The following is a 7,993-nucleotide window of genomic DNA, read 5'->3' on the forward strand; positions in this document are numbered from 1 at the left end:
GGCCCAAGGGCTGAAGGCAGGGATAACTCTATAGCCTCACACGAGTTGACAAGGGCCAGATGGAAATAGGAAGCCTAGTGAAGACAGAACACATAGAAAAGGGATTCTATGGAGACTCTGTGGATGAAGGAGAGTTTATTTAAAATGGAATGAGGTTCCACAGGTTACGACAGAAAGCCTGAGGAGGAGGTCAGGTGAGTACAAAGGAAGCACCCTTGTGGAAGCAGACGAGAGGAGAGCTGACCTTATCATGCATGCCTGACGATGGAGACATAAGTGTCATGGTATGATTCCCTATCCTTGAGTCTAGACACTGCTAATTCACTAGGAAAAGGGTTTCCACAAGTGATTTGCTAGACATATGGTTTTTTTGTGCAGGTAAACCAGTGTCCTAAATCCAAGTAGTGGCAGATGCCTGATAACCCCACAGACTGTGGTCCTGGACCACAGTCTTAAGTCTATGCTCAGTGCCCCAAGGGGAGCCAGGATGCGGAGAAAATTCTGACACTCCCAAAGATGTGGACCTGGAGACTATTTGCAGACGTGGATCCTGCCTATCCAGGTGCTGGAGGAGAAATTTTCTAATTTTCTCCATTGCACTGTCAGCAAGCTTCAATGGCTTAGAGGTATGCCCTCAGTAGGTAGCCATCCGTTACTTATGAGAATTCATTTAGATCAAAGGTTGGCAAACGAGAGCCCAACGGGCCAAATTAGGCTCCCTGTCTGTCTTTGTAAACGAAGCCTCATCGAAACAAAGCCACTACCACTACCGTGTGTTCAGGACCCTCTCTGGCTGCGTCACTGCTGTAATGACAGAGCTGAGTAGTTATGACAAAGACTATATGGCTCCCACAGTCTAAAAGGCTCCCCACAGCGGACGTTTGCCAACCCCTGATTTGATGATCTGTATAAAGCACTTAATACAGTATCGAGCACATAGTAAGTGCTGATAATTATAGATGTTTTTAGTTTTACTTTTAAAACCAAATCTTGATCGCTAATGTCTTCGTTACTGGCATTTCGATTTTAGATGCCCTGGAAAAGTGATCCATCCTTGCTAATTTATATGCTGTTGGTGGTAAAAATTTTCATATCTCTCCACTTTATCTAAAGGCATGTATACATAATTTCAGCCATATGGATCTTTATGAGTGTGGAGATCATGCCTAATTCAGCCATATGGAAATTATTTTCAACTTAAAAGCATTTAAAACCAACAGATGATTTCATCTCTTCTGTATGCAATTATTACGAGAGCTGAAATGTCCTACTTTTGGATGCCAGGACAAATGAATTCAAATGATTTTTTTTTTTTAAATCACTAATACTGAGTATAAAAAAGGAAGTAAAAGTGAGATTCAATTAAAATGTAATATTAATGGCTGTCACATATGAAAATTTAGAATGTGCTAGAAGAGCAAAACAAAATAAAATGAGATTAATGGATCCTATGACCCATTTTCCATTTACTTTAAGCACATGATTAAAAGATTTCAGCCTTAAAACTGAAATGCTATGACATGGTGGTACACTAAGTGTTTACCCAAATGATGTTTGGAGTTTGGTGGGAAAAAAATTTCTTCTGGAATATATGGGAAATATGCCTATTTATTATATTTGATTGAATTTAGTGGGAATCAGTGGTAGGATATAATTTGAGAATAGGTAAACTTAGACTAAGTTGACACCTCATGAAGAAATATCATAGAGTGACTTGTTAAATGAAAAGTACCGATAACACAGTCCCATTGTAAGGAGGCTTTGGTGTTGAGGTCAGAGAGTGATGGAAAAGCAAATGACTAGTTTGGGGAGATGTGGTTGTGTTGTGTTCAGTCCCTAGCATCTTAAAGGAGCAGAGAAGTTCATGTCTCATAAAGTCTCAGGGCTTGGCCATGGTCAAGTCAGAAGCAGTCATAGGATGGTTTCTTTCTTTTTTTTTTAATTTTTTAATGTTTATTTATTATTGAGAGACAGAGCAAGACAGACTGTGAGCAGGGGAGGGGTAGAGAGAGAGGGAGATGCAGAATCTGAAGCAGGCTCCAGGCTGTGAGCGGTCAGCACAGAGCCCGACGCAGGGCCGGAACTCATGAACTGCAAGATCATGACCTGAGCCGAAGTCAGACGCTTAACCGACTGAGCCACCCAGTCACCCCTAGGATGTTTTCCATGCTTGCTCTTTGGTACTTGTTTGCCTCCTCTTGAAGTTCTTTCCTTTCCCCACATGCCAGTGCTGTGTGATGAAAATTGTCCTCACCTGCACTACATTGCCTGGTAGACTTGGCCATCACAGGTTCTAAGCCCAATAGGCTTCAGATTATTGTTAGAGCAATGAATGCTACAGATTTTTTCCATAAATAACACAGATTGATTATTGCTGTAGATGTCTCCTAACTATACAGAAGACCCACTAGATTCGACCCACTAGATTCTGTACTTCTCACTACCTCCCATCCTTCAAAATCTATCCCGTGTCCCATTTCTAAAATGCTTTTCTTCCACTCACTTATCTGATTAACTCAGTAAAAAGTAGCCAATAAAAGAGTAGAAAGTGTCAAGAAATAGTGCCTTCCCTCCAAAGACTTTTTTAGTCAGTTTGGTTCAAGGATAAATAGCATGCTTTTTTTTTTATTAAGTGTTTTATTTTAATTCCAGTTAACATACAGTGTCATATTCATTTCAGGCGTACGATATAGTGATTCATCAGTTCTATCTCTTACTCAGTGCTCATCATGATACACGTGCTCTTTAATTCCCATCACCTATTTCACCCATCCCCCCCACCCTCCCTCTGGTAACCACCAGTTCTCTAGAGTTAACACTCTGTTTCTTTGTTTCTCTCTCTCTCTCTCTCTCCTTTCCTCATTTGTTTTGTGTCTTAAATTCCACATATGAATGAAATCATATGGTATTTGTCTTTGTCTAACTAGTATCACAAGGTTTAAAAAAATGTAAAGCATGCACATTGAGATTGGACAATTCGGGGGCACCTGGGTGGCTCAGTTGGTTAAGCAGCCGACTTCGGCTCAGGTCATGATCTCGCGGTCCGTGAGTTCGAGCCCCATATCGGGCTCTGTGCTGACAGCTCAGAGCCTGGAGCCTGTTTCAGATTCTGTGTCTCCCTCTCTCTGACCCTCCCCCGTTCATGCTCTGTCTCTCTCTGTCTCAAAAATAAATAAACATTAAAAAAAATAAAAAAAAAGATTGTACAATCCATTTAGAAATTGTGAGAAGTCCTTACAACATTCTATTTGTAAGAACAAATATATTTAGCCCGATTCCAATTTTGTTTACATATGTGTATAATCCTCAGGTGTCCAAGTTATTGGACACTATCAAAGTGTTACAACTTTATAAAAGTAGGTACAACAGACTCTCTGATAAAAGAAATTTTTAAAAAATCTGTAAAGTGGAAAGATTTATGTAACCCTGGATTTACTTACTTTTCTCAAGGAAAGGCTTGTGTCTGTCTATTGTGGCCGTGCGATAAAAAACCGTGTAACTCCATCCGAGACTATAAGTATATCCCACAAAGTTGCCACTAATACATAAACTTCCCAATGAGCTTTCTGACTAACAGATGAGGAAATCGTCTTTCTTTTTTTTTTTTCTCAGAGTTTCAGTTTCCTCATCTCAAATGAAGATTAGACACCTCGTGACCTCCCTGTGACTTAGAACTCAGGGGACACACTGCCCGCTGTCACAAGGCTATTGTGAGAGGAAAAGATGATTGTATCTTTAACAGAGTCTTAAAGACTGGGACGTGCTGTCCACCACATGGCACTGATTTGTATCCAGTTATCACATTTATGTTTTAGAGAGATTGCCATCGTTCCTCAAGTCATTGGAAAGAAATGACCTAAATTCCTCAACTTCTGTCTTGGCCACATCTTGTTTCTCCTCCAGGTGGCTCTTACAGAGCCATCTCAGTCTGACAGTGGAAGGTGACTTCTCCAGCCACCAAGTGCAGCATCAAGAGAGAGAAAGCTGTGTGCCTTTGTAAGAGAATGGCAATTTATTCTATCTGGCTTCTACCAGATCAGGATTAATCACCAACGATAGTTTTAGCTCAGATACCTTACTGCTACTTGTTTGCTGTCGTGTTATACTTCTAGTTGTTGATATTCTAAGTTTGTTTCAAATTTATGGACTTAAAATTTTTAAATAAAATTATTTATATTAATGGAAAATTAGATTAACACTTGATATATATACACATGAAAGGGTAATTTTAAATATATTTAGTATTCTAGAGATACTAATAGTGATAATTAAAATGAAGGCAGGTTTTGGGGTGCCTGGGTGGCTCAGTCAGCTAAGCATCCGACTTCGGGTCAGGTCGTGATCTCATGGTTCTTGGGTTTGAGCCCCGCATTGGGCTCTGTGCTCACAGCTCAGAGCCTGGAGCCTGCTTTGGATTCTGTGCCTCCCTCGTTCTCTGCCCCTCTCCTGCTTGTGCTCTCTCTCTCTCTCTTTCTCTCCCTCTCAAAAAAATAAACATTAAGAAAAATTTAAATAAAGGCAGGTTTTGATAAACAATAGTAATAGAGAAATAAATTTTGATAAAAGTTGCTGCCTTAATTAGATTTAGATGACATAATAAAAGATAGAGGTGCAATAAAATATTTCTAAATCGCCATCAAAAGAAAGATGAAAAGGAAAACTTACATGGGGGGGGAAGAAATAGAAAATAATTATGTCAAAAAAGTAAAGTACAGGGGCGCCTAGATGGCTCAATTGGTTTTAGCTGCCACCTGTTGATTTCAGCTCAGGTCATGATCCTGGGGTCGTGGGATCAAGTCCTGCATTGGGGTCATGGGGTCCCTGGGGTCATGGGATCAAGTCCACATCAGCATGGAGCCTACTTAGGATTCTCTCTTTCTTTCTTTCTTTCTTTCTTTCTTTCTTTCTTTCTTTCTTTCTTTCTTTCTCTCTCTCTCTCTCTCTCTCTCTCTCTCTCTCTCTCTCTCTCTTTTTTCCCCCTCTCTCCTGCTCCTCCCCTTACAAAGAAGTAAGGTACACATAATACAGTAAATCATTTGCCAAGTTTTTCTACTTTTTCAGTTCAACTTATTTCTTCTCATCAGCATTTGACAGAGAGATCTACCCTTCAGCCCTCACCCCATTCTGAGGAAACTTAGGAAAACTCCATGTTAGAGCCAGGAGGAGAGAGCCTGCTGCTGTCCTAATCTGAGTAGTCAAAAAAGACATTTCTCTTGTATGAGGTGGGCCCTCGGCAGCTGAGGTGAGATTTATAAACCAGATACTTTCTTATCCAATCCTAAGCCAAAAGAAGATTTGCTGGAGTAAGGAGTGCAAAAGGCATTCTTATAGGCTGAGCGATGTAGGACCCCCCCAAATTTATATGATGAAGCCCTATCCCCCAGTGCGTCAGAATGTGACTGTTTGGAGACAGGGTCTTTAAAAAGATGATTACAGTTCAGTGAGGTCATGAGGGTGGGTCCTATTCCAATATGACTGGTGTTCTTAGAAGAGGAGATTAGGACACAGACACACAGAAGAAAGATTATGTGATGACACAGGGGAAGATGGCCACCAAGAAGCCATGGAAAGGGGCCTCGGAGGAAACCAAACCTGCTGACGCCTTGACCTTAGACTTCCAGCCTCCAGAACTGTGAGAAAATACATTTCTGCTGCCTAAGCCCCCACCCCCAGTCTGCGGTACTTTCTTATGGTAGCCCTAGCAAACTAACAGAGGCACGTTTCCAAAATTCCTAAATCCAGTTGGTTCCTATCAAATCACACAGAGGAGAGCGGCTACAATGCGTTCTCATTACCATGAAAAGAAGAAATAGCATCAAGCCAGGATCTGACTTCTACAGGTCTCCTGGGACTGATCACAAGGCTTTCTCGTTCCACCTTTAAACACAAGACCTGAAGCTGCCTGCGCCCTTTTCCATTTCTAAAACGCCCAGCAAATGGAACTACTAAGTAATTAGTAACAGATGGTGAACAGGAGAAGCAGCACAAAAGAAAGAGCTACCTCCCAGCGGCTTGGCTCTCAAGACCTTTTCCCCAGATGGGCCTGTAGCAGAGGAACTACTCCAAAGAAGCAAGTGAGGAGAACGTTAAAATGTGAGTTCCATGAAACAATCAGCCGCACTTCCCGGCACTGGTGTCTTTGTCAAGCAACAGGAACACCAGAATCGCCCTGATGGAACGGAACAATGACCTATTTATTCTGATATCCTGTCTCCCACTGAGATTGATGCCAGGTTCTTTTGAGGAAGGACTAAACACCACATAAGCACCCTATTGTGTACCACTTGATGGAGTATGGAGCGGGGGCCCTTTGGAGAGGATGGGAAGGGTGGTTTTCTTCCTGAGGCTTGTGGGATGTATAAACAATATCCAATCATTTGTCCCCGATTTGAATTTCTAGGGACCTTGCTCAGCGGGATTTCTGAGCTGCAAAAAGTCTGCTATGAATGGTGACAACGGACGATGTATATTTTTCCTAGTTTCAACCACCCTTTGGTTTTTCTGTGCCTTGCCTTCTCTGTCCTTTAAGCAGAGCACACTACCACCTTTCCTAAGCTTTTTATTTTGACCTTGGGTAAACGTTACGTATTCAATTTTCCACGCTTGCATGTGGAATACTAATTTCTAGTAGTCCATATTGATTAAACTTATTAAAAATTTATGATCTCTAAGTTTACCGGGAGCATCAAGACATTTGTTCTGTTTACCTCCGCCTTGATATTTACTTTTTTGCACAGCTGTTTAAAAAAAACCAAAAACCCTGTTTTTCACTCTGGAATGCTTTGAAAGCCCTAAATGCAACTTGGCATTTCCCACCACTTGCAATCGTTTTGGTTAGACTGTAATGTTGACTCAGTGACTTCTTTCATTATATAATATTCTATATCTATCCAACAATATTCATTTCTTAACTAAGTAGCTCTGTATTCTTATAGGAAGAAATTTAAAAGCCTTACAACTTATCCTCATTATAGCTGGGTCCCTGGTTCTGTCCATCGTTGGTGGCGTTAGTGATATGATGCTCTCAAACTACACAACTTGAAATCGTTTACATGGTCAAGAGCTACAAGAAGATGGATAAAAAAAATTACGTGAAAATCCAAGGCAATTTTCTCTGAAAGGAGTGCCCTCACTGATGTGACAATAGGGTTCACATAAGAAAATGCTCCACTAGGAGCCCTGGAAACCTGGTAATTCGAGCATATTCACAATGCTATTTAGAGCAGCTTGCAGGAGTGGAGAAAAATCAGCAGAGGATGAAGGGGTAAGAGGCATTCTTATTCCATTTCAGCTTTCACTTATTCTGACCAATCTTCTGTTGTTTGGTTCTATTAATTTGTAAAAACAAAAAAAAATTATTACTTCCATTTTATGAGAGTAATTTTATTAAACTCCATGCACACACTGATTTAAAATGTATACAATTCAAAGCTGTATATCTAACCTGAAGTTTAAAACAACACGAGCATCGGGGAAATATCTGGAAAAGAAAACCGTATGTAAGATAAACAGGAAAGGGAAAAGACCAACAAATAAATCCTATTTGACTGGATCATTCATGCTAGAATCACCAGTCCCGGCCCCAGGATACTTTGCAGAAATGGCGAACTAGCATTTCTATTTAATGACATAGGGGAAGAAAAATCTTTTTTCTTCTATTGGGGAGGAAAAATGTTCCTCTACCTTTCAAAGATTCTTCTGGCTGGTCTAAGAATTAAGTTGACATGAGATACATTAACCGGAAATTGAATTTAATTTTCTATGTATGGGAACCCCATATACACAAGAAGTTCAAAGACAGAAAATAACACGAAGTATATATGCCACCCTAAGTGAAAGGAATGAGCTAGGGGCTTGGGGTTTCAAACGGAGGAGGGCTGTTCACAGGGCAATAAGAAAAGCAGATGTTTGGTAATTAGATGTTGGCTCTCCCACACAGATGGGTCACTCAGATACACTTGATCTCTGGTCATAATTCTAATTCTGGGAAAGA

Source organism: Felis catus, chromosome C2 (assembly GCF_018350175.1).
Source record: "Felis catus isolate Fca126 chromosome C2, F.catus_Fca126_mat1.0, whole genome shotgun sequence".
In the NCBI taxonomy this organism is placed as follows: domain Eukaryota; kingdom Metazoa; phylum Chordata; class Mammalia; order Carnivora; family Felidae; genus Felis; species Felis catus.